At 43.3% G+C, this 15727-nt stretch overlaps 1 long non-coding RNA gene across 1 annotated transcript in view; it reads right to left on the bottom strand.

The window, feature by feature from the left end:
* Positions 1–4002: 4002 nt before the first annotated feature.
* LOC311059565 overlaps positions 4003–15727 on the bottom strand; it is a 31945-nt gene continuing 20220 nt past the window's right edge. The window contains exons 3-4 of the long non-coding RNA XR_014602175.1: positions 5366–5409; positions 4003–4020 (exon numbers count right to left, since the gene is read on the bottom strand). This is a non-coding gene — a long non-coding RNA (uncharacterized lncRNA). The remainder of the gene's footprint in view (positions 4021–5365; positions 5410–15727) is intronic.

Consider the following 15727-nt stretch of genomic DNA (forward strand, 5'->3'; position numbering starts at 1 on the left):
ACTTGAGTACGCTCCCGCGAAAACAATGGCCTAAGTCTGGAGTAAAGCAGTATATTATTTGGCCTAAGTCAGGTTTAATCCTATTTAAACCTATTTAAATATCTTATGTTACATAACTGACAGACAGTGTTATTTTTATGTCATAGTTTATGTCAATGGTCATAATTTGTTATAAACGTTATGGGTGAAATGATTAAAAAATATCATATAGTTTTGTTTTGGATCAGTTTTTTATTTGTTCTGAAAAACAAAAAAAATAAGTAGGCCATTAGTTTAAGAAGGTGACGTTATGACCCTTGGGTCATATGTATTTCCCTGTGTGGTGCTTGCCTGTGGATGTATTTTCCTCTCATTGGTATGGGGGATTGAATGATTGAGAACCAGCTGGTGTGTAGATAGAGAGATAGATAACATTATTTATCTTGCGGGGGAAATTCAGTCGCCCAGAGGTTACAGAGTTACAGGTAAAGAGTAAGGAAAATAAAAAGTACTGTCGTGTACAGCAATACGAGGCAAAAAGAAAAAACAAGAAGCATCAACAATACAGAGCAACGTTATACAGAAGTAAACACCTCTACAACTGGTGACTGATGGTTGAGTGTGAGTGGTTAACTACTAGGTGGAACTAGCTTCTGATTGGCTCCTGTGACGATGGGCTCAACTACATCACCAGCTCTCTGATGTTTTCCTCCTGACCAGCTTTCAACCACACTGTGTTTGCCAGTGTTTTAGCTTTTGCCAGTGTTAATGTGGGTTAGTGTACAGATCTTGTTTTTTGCATCAGTTAGTTCCCTGTTTTTATTTTGTTTATATTAGAGATACATGTATGTTTGTTTTCTGTTTGGTAAAGGTAAGCATATAGGATTTAGTTTGGGCCCACCCTGAGGCAATTTACTCATGTCTTTTACAATTGATTGCAATTCATAAACATACACGCACACACACGAACGCCAACCCGATCGCCAGAGGAAACGTTCTCATAGAACGTTTTTCAACGTTTCTCAAAATCCGTGGAAAACCACAAATTCCGTGCATAGCCGCCTCGCATCTCCCCCATTGTGACTAAACCATTTCGGAGGCGCGCAGTCTCAAGGGAATTGTCGCCGTGTGAAGGACCACCGAGCGAGCTAAAGCGAGCGAGTTGCCGTCCTGAACAGAGACGTGCAGAGAGATTTGGAGAAGCAGGGGCTGGAATTTCAAAAGGGCACATGCACGGACACATGCACGCGCGCGCAGCGCGCGTGCATGTGTCCGTGCATGTGCCCTTTTTTGCATGTGTCCCCCCTCTGCGCGCGCGCACGCGCTTGAAATTTTGTGGATATTCGTTGGATTCGGGTACTTTTTTACCCGTTTTTTGTTACTTTATTTCGGTTTTAGGGTTAGGGGTAGGGTTAGGTTAGGGTTATAGATATATAATGATTTAAAAAAAAAAAAAAACTTTTTTAAATATTTTTTTTTATTGGTGGCTTTGGATAAAACATTGGTGGCTATAGCCACCGAAGCCCCCGCCTAACGACGCCACTTATTCTTCTGTATAATGAGTACTTTTACTTAAGTAAAGAAATTGAGTAGGCCTACTTTTCCCACCACTGCTGCTGAGAGAGAGAGAGAGAGAGAGAGAGAGAGAGAGAGAGAGAGAGAGAGAGAGAGAGAGGGAGAGAGAGATATAGGCTCCTGCTTGACAAGCAATTTCAAATTAACAGCTATATATATATATTTTTTGTCCATACATACCTAATCTGTCTCAAACAATTGGTCCGTGTTCTGCGTGCATTCACTGTGTTCAGTTGTGCCCTCAGTTAGGTTTCGATTGTGTATAATATACTATTTTTCTACTTATACAAAAAATAGCCGATCTACAAGCTCACAATGCCTGGCGTTGCGACGCGTTGTGAGCTTGTAAATCAACTATAATTCTGCGCGAGCACTGCATGGCACGGGGCTCAATTAAGTAAGCTTTACTGCAGGTGCGAGGCCAACGGGCGCACGCAGGGGTTTCTACAGTAAAGACGCAGGGGTTTCTACAGTAAAAAAAGTGCCCCAAGGGCACTTTTTACCGACAGACAAAAGGGCAGGGGCTCAAGCCCCCTTTGATGTCTATGTGTGCACGTGCATGGTCCTGAACATTGCGACATTCCCTTGAGCCTACTCAGCGCTGTTTGAGTTACGTACCGATAGGCACAGAATCGTACATTTTGTTGTGGGGACTGCTCTACTTCCTGGTTTTTCCGGGTTGCGACTGGTTACGCCCACCGTGGGACTCCCCGTACATATGCACGGAATTTGGGGGTTTCTAGGCGACTATGCACGGAATGACGTGCACAAATCCGTGCAATGTATACTAATTCTCTGGCGATCAGGCTGCGAACGCACGCACGCACACACACACACCCTCTGGCCTCTATATACATAATCACATAACAAGCACTTGTAATTGAACCATGGCAAGAAATCAATCAATATAATTCAGTTCAGTCCATCTTTATTTGTGGAGCACATTTCATAGAAAAGACATGTTTAGTCAAACTCATGAATATTGCAACATTGTGCATCATTTAAAAAAGAATCCTGATCCATTAACACGTGTCTGCCTCACTTGACTACCACACTACTGTACATCCATTTCACCAGCAGAGGCAAATCATGTGCACTTAGTTGAAGTCTACTTGTGTAATGTTTTCAATTCTTTTTAATTTTCACTGGTATATTTTCACAATAATTGTTATACTGATAATCGGCTGGTTGTTTAGAGCCGGACTCAAGAACCACTTTGAAGGCCTAGCTGGGTTGTAAGGCCAGCTAGCCACTGAATATGCAATCCGTGATTAACTGGGTTGTAAGGCCAGCCAATCTCCTGGTACTCTGGAGAGAGTTAAGATGATCTTCGAGCGTCGCTGAGGACACTCCCTTAACCAGGGCATCCAGCTACCCTTATACTGCTGGCTGTGCCCTTGATGTCACCACGGTGATGTCAGAGAGTGTCAGACATCTCCATACATGGAGCTGCCCATGTCAGTAATTCCCAAGTATGGGACCATGACGTCGGTCCTGGACGTGACGGCCATCTCCATATATGGAGTCTCGGAGAAGGGTTCGCTGATGTCAGACCCCGTATCTATCGCACGTCTTGGGTCTCTATGACGACTTCGTAGGTCGATCGTCTCCATTTATGGGAATATCCATATATAGGCCAGTGCTGGCAAATATGCCCTAAACGTTCGCAACAATAATATTCCACATAAATACATTTTTGATAACTTTGCATGTGTCTGCCCTCCAAAATGAGGCATTGGTAATGTACCGTGTCATTATTTATGTACCTGGGGACTTTGTTGTAGCTTTACAAAACAATCTCAGAACTAGGATCCTGCAGCATTTCCAACAGAAAACGGAGCTATGAGAGGTTTCATTGATTTAATACTTTATGAACAGTTTGCAGATTGTACAGAAGTACGGTTTACAAAGATTGTTAAAAGGATAACACAAAAAGCGTAGGGGCTTGTTTCCATTGTGGTCCTGTGTATTCAATTAATTAAGAATGTAATTCAATTCATTAAGCATGTAATTCAATTTATGAAGAATTGCAAGTGTTGCCAAAAACACTACTAAAGTAGATGTTTCACAGTGTGACTTCATTAGTCACTATTGTGATGATGGATTTGAGGAATGGGAATTTTATTGACAAGGATTTTCTTTGAGATTGTTAGGTAGCTGTGCCAATGAATAAAAATCATCAGGAATCCCATTGACTGGTTGGGACATTTGAGTATATACTGTAGTATTTTGGTTTGGATGCAAATCACTGAAAGCAGCACTGCTTACTTCAGGGGGGAGTACATTATCGTAAGTCAAATCTGAAGGATCCTGGTGGGTGTAATCGTTACTATTAGCATAGATGCTGGAGGTTGGGTCAACCCTGTTGGTCTCGTTGAACTTGACGGTGGTGTAGGCAGGAGACATGGTGAGACAGGGGGTCCCTGTTGATTGGTCTTCACCTCTTGTTTCTTCATTTGTATGTGTCTATAATAGGAGGAAGGAGTGCATCATAGACAAATAAAAGCTTTAAAAATGTAAAAGAAAGACTAAGATAAACCATCAATTCAGCATCAATTCTGTTAAAGAAAAAATACATACAGATGTGCCACTTCAAAACTTCACATGTCCTGCCATCGCCAAGACAGTAAATTTTCAGGGGATTCCCAGGGCAATAAGAGGGACAAAGAAGGGCATTTAAAATGCTGAATTATTTTGATGATCACTGCTTTTATGATGCTAATTAATTTGAGCAACTGGTCAAATCACCTTTCGCCTCATAATGAGTCTGACACCTTATTCAACACACATTCTTTTGTTCTCATGTATATGGATGTCTGTTGAAGGGAAAAACGGGGGTGTGTAGTGACAACTTCTTTTCAGGGGCAAAACAGTGCATTTTAAGGGCAGAAAAGGGAGGAAAAAAATGCATTTTCAGGGGACTTTCAGGGAAAGAACAGTAACGTGTGAAGTTTTGAAGTGGCACATCTGTATTAGTCCTAATTCACATGTTAGGACAATACCAGTCACCAAAAGCAGGGATGTGTGTTTGTAATGAGTCTAACTAATGGTTAAAATGGAGTTTGAAGTTGAATGGGCTCATAAAGGAGGGGGTGTATCTGATACAATGAATATCAAATATCTAAATATTGAATCAAGCAACTTTTGGGAACTGTCTGGGTTGCACACAAAAGCCATTGGTAGATGTAAAATGAACCCAGTGTGTTTTAAAGTGAAATACCCCTTTAACCTTCATTTAAGCAGGAAGTCACCTTGAGATTAGTCTCAAGACATACATGTTGGCTCCCACAATATTAAAATGTTTTCGCCTAACGGTCTTTACAAAGTGTGATCAGATAAAAAAAAAAACATTTGCAGGACAACAGAAATGTTTTTGCGGGACAGTGCGGAATATGGGGGGAGGGGAAGGATGTCAGACAGATTAACTGTATTTCGGAATCTCTGAAAATGAGTAGCACGTAAAGCGGATGTCATGTAATTTGCCCACTTCCGTTTTGTCTGTGCAGTACGTAACGATCATAACTAAAACTGTAAACCAAATTAGTCAAAGCCTATAGCTATAGCTGCTATTTTCAAAGATATTTTTTGTGTTATCTTTTTAGCCTAAGTGTTCTACTGTAAAGTATTCAATCGATCGATCAATCGATCAATCAATCAATCAATCAAACCAAGACAGCATCAAGCACAAACACATTGAAGACAAAACAATATAAAAAAAAACTATGTACAGTGAAGCAACACAACAACACACATGTTACACCAGAACATAGAACAATGGAGAATCTTAATAAAACTCAAACATAACACTCACCTCACCAACATCTTCAGTGATGTTCCCGGCACTGAGGACGGTTACTGGAAAATAGAAAGAAAGTAGAAGTCTGGGCTATACATGAGGCATATACAGGCTATACTTGTCACTTTGTGTGTGTGTGTGTGTGTGTGTGTGTGTGTGTGTGTGTGTGTGTGTGTGTGTGTGTGTGTGTGTGTGTGTGTGTGTGTGTGTGTGTGTGTGTGTGTAAACACAGGGTGCGTGTGGCGCGTCTAGTGCAGTAGCGTAGTAGTAGTATAGGCCCACTGTCATGTGGACACGCCCTGACGCCCGTCAACCCCTGCCCCAATTATGGGTAAATAGCCCCGCTGCCTTGTGGGTAAGCCTATTTAGGCAAAGGCTAAGGGAGCACACCCTGACAGAAAAGCAATGCGCTAGCGCTGCGCAATAGGCGGGTCTTACAAAAAACATGGACCCAGCAGCCTCCTGCAGCCAGGATGGGGGACTGGTCGTCATGGGTCACCCACGCCACCGGGCTTACCTCATCGTGGTGAAGATAGTGCTACTGGAAAGTGCGCACCCCCTATGGCACTTAAAAACTTCCTTGCGCAGGTATCCACCTCTGACCATGGTGAAGTACCTGGACCTTACAGCGTGTTGAAGTCTGGCGGAAATGGGGTTCTGGCGACGGGAGCAGTTACGAATTAACTGGAAGCTCTTAGCTAAGAACCCTGCACGGCAGCAGCACAGGGTATAGGTCGCTAACAGCTCGGACTGAGTGGAAGCTGTTTTCGGCAGACCCCTGTGCGCTTGAGCAGCCCTATTTAGGGGCCACACTGCTCACCCCAATTGGGGAAGGGCCTAGAAAAGGTGGCCTAAAAATTGCCCACTCAACCTCGCCTGGATATGATACCGCACCTATCGGGCCATTCCATTAACGCGGTCGAAATACAAATAAAAATAACGGACAGAAATCACGGAAATCATGCAACTTAAAACTGGCAACATGGAATGTAAGGACTCTCCTGGACTCGTATGGCAGCTCTGACAGACCTCATAGGAGAACAGCAATGGTTGCTGCTGAGCTGAGTCGCTACAACATCGACATTGCTGCTCTGAGTGAGACCAGAATCCTGGATGAAGGCTCTCTAAGGGCCGTTTCAGACTATGGTTTCGGGTGCGCACCCTGGGCCACTTGGCTGATGTTGTGGTAGTGTGAACGTTGCGTATCGTTCCCCGAAACGGATCCCCGTTCCGTTCCCGAAACCACCTCCGGAGGCAGTCTCGGATCCGAATCATGCGTCCTCGGAGACGGTACGCTGCAGTGTGAAAGCAAGCGTACTGTTTGACGGAAGTGGCCCGCTATTTGGAATAGGTGACGGTATATAAACTCGCCAAAAACAGTCAACAAAAAGACGTCGCAGATCAATCCACAGGGGTTCAACCATGGCCGGATCCCGCGGTTTAATTTCATCATTAAATTATAAAATGAACCCGCGGGATGATGCGCTAAAACCCGCAATATTTATATATAAAACATTTTTATTTATTTATATAAAACATTACATACAGAAATAGAATGAGAGCGCGAGATAGAAAGAGAGGCCGTGTCATGGCCATATAATGACAGCAACAATATATATATATATATATATATATATATATATATATATATATATATATATATATATATATATATATATATAATAGTATATCTTGTGGATATCTTGTGGAGTTTCAGCTACTATGCATCCCAGAAATATATAGCTTATAAGGCTTTGTAATTTGAAATTTGTAAGTAAATATAACTCATTTAGATGTAGGCCTACGTAGGTTTATGGTTTCCCATGGACTATAGCCGTTTCACTCATGATGCAATTTCTCTTTCATAACAGATGCATACATGTGCCAGATAATCCCCACACAAAGAGAGTAAAAAAAGAGAAGACGTTACTTTATTTAGTAAGACATGAGAAACAGTACATGGAAGTACAATTCACAATACAAGGTTTCAGTCATTCAGTCCGACTTCACTGTATAGGCTAGTTGCCTTTTCATAAATTATATATTTTTGTACTTAAGCTGTCGTGAAAGTTTATAATATTTAGAGAAATGTAAGGTTTCAAATACAAAAGTAGTAGTTGTTGTGAAGGTTAGTAAACTGGACATTTAGACTGAATGTTTCCTGTATCCTCATCTTGCGCAAATGCACACACGTGTTTCACCAGGTTTTATTTGTGTTGTTTCTCATAAGCGTGCATCCGTTGTCTGTCAACAACACGCGCGCCAACAACACAGCAGTCTGTGCCTTGACTTCTGTGCGCTCGCTGTGCGCTCAGTGCGCTCCTGACTCTCTCCAGAAGGCCGTTCGCCTCCCCAGCGGCAACCCTATATTTATGCGCGACCAGCACAAACATTGTCGCATAGTTGATGACGTCTGTGTCCACTGGCGAAGCACTATGTGCGTTCCGCCACCTATAGGATCGGGGGTATATATGCAAGCGTATTCGGGCGCGTTAGAGACTTGGCCAGTGTGAATGCTGGCCAGCCAAGCGCACTCGGAAACGGAGCGGTCTGGAGTGCGCACCCGAAACCATAGTCTGAAACCGCTATCAAGGGCCGTTCAAAGTCCCTAGATGGGTCTTTAACGTGCGTCAGGGGGTGAGGGATGTCTTGTGTTCTTTATGGACACATGCAAGGTCGCTGACGTTAAATCCGTAGAAATTATGACGTTGAGGCGTCGTACACCTATTAATTCACTAGATGGCAGTTGCGAGCCTTTAAATGTTGCGGAAAGTGTTGCCATGTCCGCTTATTATAAGCGACTTTGGGCTTATTTTTCTGTAAAGTTGCTTGTAAACAAACTTTGGTGGTTGCGGTTTTATTTGGGCTTGTTTCTAAAGTGTAACTTTGCTTATTTGGGCCAATTATTATTTAAACCAGTGATTCTCAAACATATATTGCAGATCTGCTATTTTCATGTGATGTGGCCTAGTCGATTCTTTTGGGCTTGTTTTCATAGACCTGGTTGCTTATTTCTCTCACAAAACCTGGCAACAGCGCAGCTAAACAACGTGAAGCTACCATTGTAGCATCTAGCCAAAACAACGCAATGAAAGACACAAACTAGTCCACAAACTAGACAAAAACAATGGTTGTCTACAAAACGTGAGTCTCGACCCCTACTGCACTGTGCAGCACTGTGTGCTATATTATTTGTGTGTGTGTGTTTAACTTTAGGGAATGCTGGGTTCATTTTGTCACAGACCGTGGATCGACGGGTCTAAGTAATTAAGTAGGCTACATTTACTCAAGTAGGCTACTTCCACCAACGTGGGTCTTTTTTTGGAGAAAGAGGGCCCGAGAAAAACTTTTTTTCCTTATACTGCCAACAGGCACCAGTGGTACTACAGGCAACGTAGTGATCGTACACGTCGGCCTGACGGGAATTTTGATCGCACGAAAGGAAATCCTGGAGCCGCAGGTGACGGAGGGGGAGACAACACCAACAACGTAAGGAGCGCCGGCGCTCGTTACGTATCCTTACGTCCGACTATAAATGATACTTAACAGAGAAAGGGATGGGCTACACGTTATTCTGGAAAGGTTACCCGTCAGGAGGAAAACATCTGCATGGTGTAGGACTAGCCATCAAAAACACTCTACTACCAAGACTCACTGAAACACCTGTTGGCATTAGTGAGAGACTAATGACCCTCCGTATACCCCTGGTTAAGAACCGCTTCGCCACACTTCTCAGTGCATATGCACCGACCCTGCCATCCGAGAGTGAGGCCAAGGACTCTTTCTACCAGTCACTGGACGAGGCTCTTCGCTGGATCCCCAAGAATGACAAGATTTTCTTGCTTGGGGATTTTAACGCCAGAGTGGGACAAAACAGCAGTATATGGAGTGGAGTGCTTGGCAGGCATGGAGTTGGCCAGGTTAATGCAAATGGGTTGAGATTACTCACTCTCTGCTCTGAGCATAACCTGACCATAACCAACACTATCTTCCAGCAGAAGACTAAATACAAGACTTCATGGATGCACCCTCGTTCCAAACACTGGCACCTGATAGACTATGTCATTGTGAGGAGTAGTGACATCAGGGACATTCACATCACCCGTGCCATGAGAGGTGCAGAATGCTGGACAGATCACCGTCTGATCATGGCCAAGGTCCACATGCAAGTGCACCCCCCATTGCGGCTGCAAGGACCCAGAAGGAGGCGACTACATTGCACCCGCCTGGAAAACCCTGATGCAAGGAATGAATTTCGTTGCTCCCTGGCTGAGAAACTAGGGGGGATGGAGTTGTCCTTGAGTTCATCTGAGAACACCATGGACCAGAAGTGGAACTCTATCAGCTCGGCTCTCTATGAGGCAGCAGCCCAAACAATCGGCTATAAGAGCAAGAACCACCAAGACTGGTTTGATGAAAACTCGGAAACCATCCATGACTTGCTGAAGGACATGCACAGAGCACATCGGGCAACGTTAAAGAATGAGTGGTGGTCTAAAAAGGCACACGAAATCCAGTCTTTTGACGATAAAAATGACATGCACAACTTTTACAATGCTGTCAAGAAGATCTACGGCCCAATAAGCCGCTGTATCACTCCCCTGAAAACAGCAGACGCCTGACAGTCCTGAAGGACCAGCATAGCATTCTGCTGAGATGGGCTGAACATTTTGGTACCCTGCTTAATCAGGACTCTGATGCAGACCCCACCGTTCTTGACGACCTATCTACACTTCCTCCTATGCACAATCTAGACCAGCCCCCAACCTTCCTGGAGGTCCTATCAGCTATCCGTTCCCTTAAAAACAACAAGTCCCCTGGTAATGACAATATCCCTGCTGAGCTGTTGAAACAAGGAGGCTGCCTCTGTACAAGAGCATTACACAAGTACATCACCAAGGTCTGGGATGATGAGAAAGTCCCACAACAATGGAGAGATGCCAATGTTGTCACCATTTACAAGAACAAGGGTGACAAGGCTGTCTGTGGCAACAGCAGGGGTATTTCGCTCCTTGCTGTAGCTGGTAAGGTCCTGGCAAAGGTTATTAAAAACTGATTAAAAACACCACCGAGTCTATACTGCCTGAATCACAATGTGGATTTAGGAAGAGCAGGAGCACGGTGGACATGATTTTCACAGCTCGACAGCTGCAGGAAAAGTGCAGAGAACAACATCAGGACCTGTTCATGGCCTTTGTCGATCTCTCCAAAGCCTTCGACACTGTCCAGAGAGAACTTTTATGGGAAGTCCTTATCAGGTTCGGCTGCCCCAAAAAGTTTGTCAACATCCTCCGCCAATTCCATGATGGAATGACTGCTCGGGTGACTATAGGAGGACAAGAGTCTTCCCCCTTCCCTGTACATACAGGGGTAAGGCAGGGGTGTGTATTAGCACCAGTACTTTTTAACATCTTTCTGCTATGTGTCACCCAGCTTCTCCACAAGGAGCTTGAGGACAGTAGCGGTGTGGCAGTGGACTTTCGTCTAGATGGCAACCTCTTCAACATAAGGAGGCTCCAGGCAACCACCAAACTGCAAAGGGAGAGAGTCATTGAGCTACAGTATGCAGACGACTGTGCTCTTGTATCTCACAGTCCACAAGACCGCCAGTCTGTTCTTACTGCTGTGGTGAGAGCGTACAGCAGGATGGGACTGACCGTCAACACCATCAAGACGGAAGTAGTTTGCCAGTGGAGTGCCAACATCCCATCTACACCACCTACTGTACCTTCACTGCTGCTGGTAAACAACTGTCTGTTGTACCATCCTTCAGATACCTGGGGAGCATTCTCTCTGAAGACAACACCATCGACAATGAGGTCCAAAACAGGATAAAGCAGGCATCAGCTGCTTTTGGGAGACTCCGGCGTCGGGTCTTTCAAAACAAGAACCTCCATCTACGCACAAAGGTCTGTGTCTACCAAGCCATCTGCATCACTACCCTCCTTTACAGCTGCGAAGCCTGGGTAACTTACAGCCGCCACATCAGGGCCCTAGAGCAGTTCCACATACGCTGCCTTCAGCGCATCCTGGGAATTACTTGGCGCGATCGTGTGCCTCACTCTGAAGTACTCTCGAAGACCAACTGCAGGAGTATTGAGGCCACAATTACTCAGCACCAGCTACGATGGCTGGGCCATGTAGTAAGGATGCCCTCAAACCGCCTGCCTCGCAGAGTGCTATATGGCCAGCTACACCATGGTCGACGCTCTGCTGGAGGGCAGAAGAAGCGCTATAAAGACCAGCTGAAGACTGCGTTAAAGAAATGTAAAATCAGACCTGAGGCCCTGGAGGATGTTGCTGCTGACCGTAACACCTGGCGTCAACTGTGCCGGGATGGGACCCAAACGCTGGAGGAGGAAAGGACAGCCAGGAGACAGGAGAGGAGACTCAGGAGGAACACACCTACAGTTGCCGTTGCTACTACCACCACCACATACACTTGTCCTACCTGTAATAGGATTTGTGGGTCCAGGATAGGGCTATTCAGCCACCAAAGAAGTCACCGATGGACGTCATCATCGGATTCAATGGACAACCATAAGCAAGTGTGTGTGTGTGTGTGTGTGTGTGTGTGTGTGTGTGTGTCACACCTTGTGTTTTTTTGTCACTTTTTATGTAGAACATCAGCACTGCCACCACTGTCACTGCCACAGCCAAGCTGACCAGCAAACCTAAAAGTGTACATACTTGAGTTACATTTGGTGGACAGTGGACACACATTGACAAACTGCATGACACGCATACAGTACATACATACTATACAGGTTTTTTGCTTAAGTAGAGCATAAATCTACGGAAAAACAAAAAAAGTTGAAATGTAAGGTGTCTGCCCGACAGCAATGTCTACAACGGTATGCTCCTACATTCTACAGTATATGCAATTGATAATATGTTGCACAATAATCTTATGAACACTGCATATTTGACCACTTGTATTTGATCACATGCATAGGCTACTGTTATATTGTATGCATATTTTCTTATGTACGGGTAACAGCAGTCGTGGTAGATTTGCACCAAATATTTTCACCCTTATTACATGGTGTAAACATGTGATGGTTGCAATATATTTGCAGTTGAAGTTTAACATACCACGAGCCAGAGTCAAAACCAAGACTATAAGAAATGATGTGCAACAAAAGATCATGTTCGTCATCATCATCTTCATCAACCACATGATCACAGTTACCTCTTTACTACACGTCCTTGGTAGCCATTATCCTATAGCAGGTGACACCTGAAACACTGTCTCTTTATTCCGAAGCACCATACTGTAGGTCCAATTGCACACCTTATTACTAATGCTAACCCTAACCTTAACTTCACACTAACCTAACATTTTTAGGACTATTGGGGATCAGAATAACGGGCTGTCAGAACAATAGGCAGGCGTTCATATAGGACCTGCGGTAGAATTTGTGGTGTAATCTTCATTATGAGCACCATCTATATTCAAAGGGTAGTTTTATATCTGAGGGCACAATGGCAGGGTCTCAACCCCACCCTAGGGTCCTATCTGAACACATGCCTGCTGATTAGTGTAGTAATTTGATAACATTGCTGCAGACAGACACACAAAATGATATACACAACATAAACTCCCCTTACGTTCGGCCTGGTGGAGGTAATTGATCAAACACACACAGGACACAAAAAAGGAGGAAAAAAAGACCTCAGGTGGCATACCAGTCAATAACGAGGAGGAAGAGGATTCATTAGTCAGTGCTGTTGTGGATACGATGGAGATCATTGTAGAAACATCAGGATGTTGAAATGTAGACGCGGTAGTGGTCATCATAACTGTTGTAACAGGAGTCGTCATCTTAACCGTTGTAACAGGGGCTGGAAATATGTTTGAGAACAAGAAAAATTCAGTCATGTATTTATGTTTAATGATTTCTAGAATTATTTGTAAACATGATGTTCAGTTTATCATTGAAGCACAGTAGTTGCAGACTTACCATCGTTAACATTAAGATGCACGTGCAAATGTTTATTCGGCAAAAACGATCTCTCCAGTCCACATATGTATGTTCCAGAATCTGACTTCTTGAGTTTAATGATGGATACAAATAAGTCTTTTCCTGAGTTCCTCAAACTTATTCTATTTGTTACTGTAGTTTTTCCATATTCTGCCTTGATCTTGTCTTCATCTTTGTTGCATGGATTTTTACAAACGTACTTTATATTAACCTCAACATTGGTGTGTTGCCAGACATCCCAGTCTGAGCAGGTGAAATTCACTTCACCCCCAGCATCACCAGTTATGCTGAGAGGTGTTGTCTCCATAATACTCCACACTGCAATACAAGAGGTAACCAAGGAAACAGCTCATCAGTATGACACACAACTTATTAATTGACAACATGATGTGAAGAGTCGATTTTTGCAGAAGGTTCTAGATGCTTTGTGTGGCAGACAAAGGATGAGACAGAGACAAGGAGAGCATCATAAAGACACTCAGAGACACAGAGACAACCACACAGAAAGAGATACATGTGAAAACAAGCAGAGGTCACTCACCAGAAAGCAAACAGTAAATGTAGACATTTCTCATGATGACAACGAGCTGCAGGTGACTTGTCCAGTTCTGGAAGGAGAGGATTGTGCCTCCTTCATGCTTTGAATAAAGGTCTAAATGTCTTTACATCGTTAAACTCCACCCTCTTCCTCATGTTTGCATGCAAAACATGGTCACGCTCACACGTATACAGTACACACTCATTTGTGGTTAGCTTCACTTCATGTCTCAAATTCACAGACTCTTTAGAGCCACACTCTATAGGTTTCACTTTCATTTGAATGGAGTGAGGCCTGCTTTTACAAAATAATCGCTGGCACAAAATGAATACAAATAATGGTCGTCCCTGACTGATAGAGTATGTATCTTTAGAACTGTTAATTATTGGATCCTTTGTTTTGGAACACATTGAATAATGAACTTCAGAAAACATTAAAGCGCTACTAAATAGGCTGCTACCCACTTCCCCTTTGTTTACCTATGATGGCAAAGGCCTACTGCTGCTGTGCATAGAAGGAAACAGATGCCTTTCTGAGACATCTGTGGGTGCGAAGCCCGGTTTAGAATTTAGCACATCACGCACGTGAACGTGTTAACACGCTAGGTTCCGTTCACAGGCTTTTTAACAGGTTATGGCTCCTGCATCATCAGTGCACAGCAATGCAACACAGTTAAACCCATGCAGGGGCCAGGGTGCCATCTCATCAATACAGCGAGCAGTGGTTGTGTCCAACAACAGAATATTTGTGGGGTTATTAATATTCATAGGATTTGTTTGACAGCACCATAATCGTGTAAAAGTGTTGTGCAACTTATATATTTTTGAACAATTTATATTTACTGAAATATGTTATATTCATGTTAATGTGTATTTTCAGACATCATTTAAAATGTTGATGTCAGGATCTATGTCTCTGAATCTTATTATGTAGTATCGTTCCTATTGTTCTCTTTGTACTTTTATTGTGTAGTTATGTTCCTAGTGTTCCTGTCTGCCCTAGTGTTTGCTACCTGTCTTGTCTCACCTCCCTTTGATTAGTTATGTTCTCCACTTGTGTCCTGTTGTGCCCCAGCCAATCCCTGTGTTGATTGTCTTGTGTTCACCTGTGTCCAGTTAACCCTGTGTGTGTGTATATATAGACCCTCAGTTCCTCATGTTCCCTGCTAGAATATAAATGTTGTCTTGGTGTTCTGTTCAGTCCTGTTCACCTTATGTTCAATAAATCCATGTGCATATGACCTGCTCTGCTCCTGCCTGCCTATTCTACTTTGGGTCCTAAACTCCTGCCTCGCACCGTGACAGTTGGAAAAAAACAACTTTCCTAATACATCACAATATAATTTGCCAGCCCCTCTTCAGTGACTCTGAGGACCTCCTAGGGGTAATGGAATGCCTGTTAAATACCCGCAATTCAGCATAATCTACATTGTTTTAAATGTATTTCCAGAATTGTATATTGTCATTTGTGGTGTGAGTGATGACTGATTTAATAAAAGTTGTTTGATCTGAATGTATTACTTCTTACTGTAAAGTCGCATTCAAATATAATTTGTTAAGCCCTTCACATGCTAAAGGCCTAACCTGTAACCTGCATAGTCTATTATGTGCTAATGGATCTGGTCACCCTACTTAGGATTGGATACTGTAGCCTATATGTCATGAAAGAGATAAAGATAAATCCAAATGCAGTGACAGTGTTGACAAACTTGCTAATGCAAATCTATAGGAGAGAGCTCACAGACAATGTTTTTATAGTCTTAAAAAGAAAAGTGTTTATTAATCAAACTATTAAAAAAAAGAACATTACAAGATAATTGGTACATACATGTATCAGCGATATACATGGGTGAAT

Source organism: Gymnoscopelus microlampas (assembly GCF_963454915.1).
Source record: "Gymnoscopelus microlampas genome assembly, chromosome: 2".
Classification (NCBI taxonomy): Eukaryota; Metazoa; Chordata; class Actinopteri; order Myctophiformes; family Myctophidae; genus Gymnoscopelus; species Gymnoscopelus microlampas.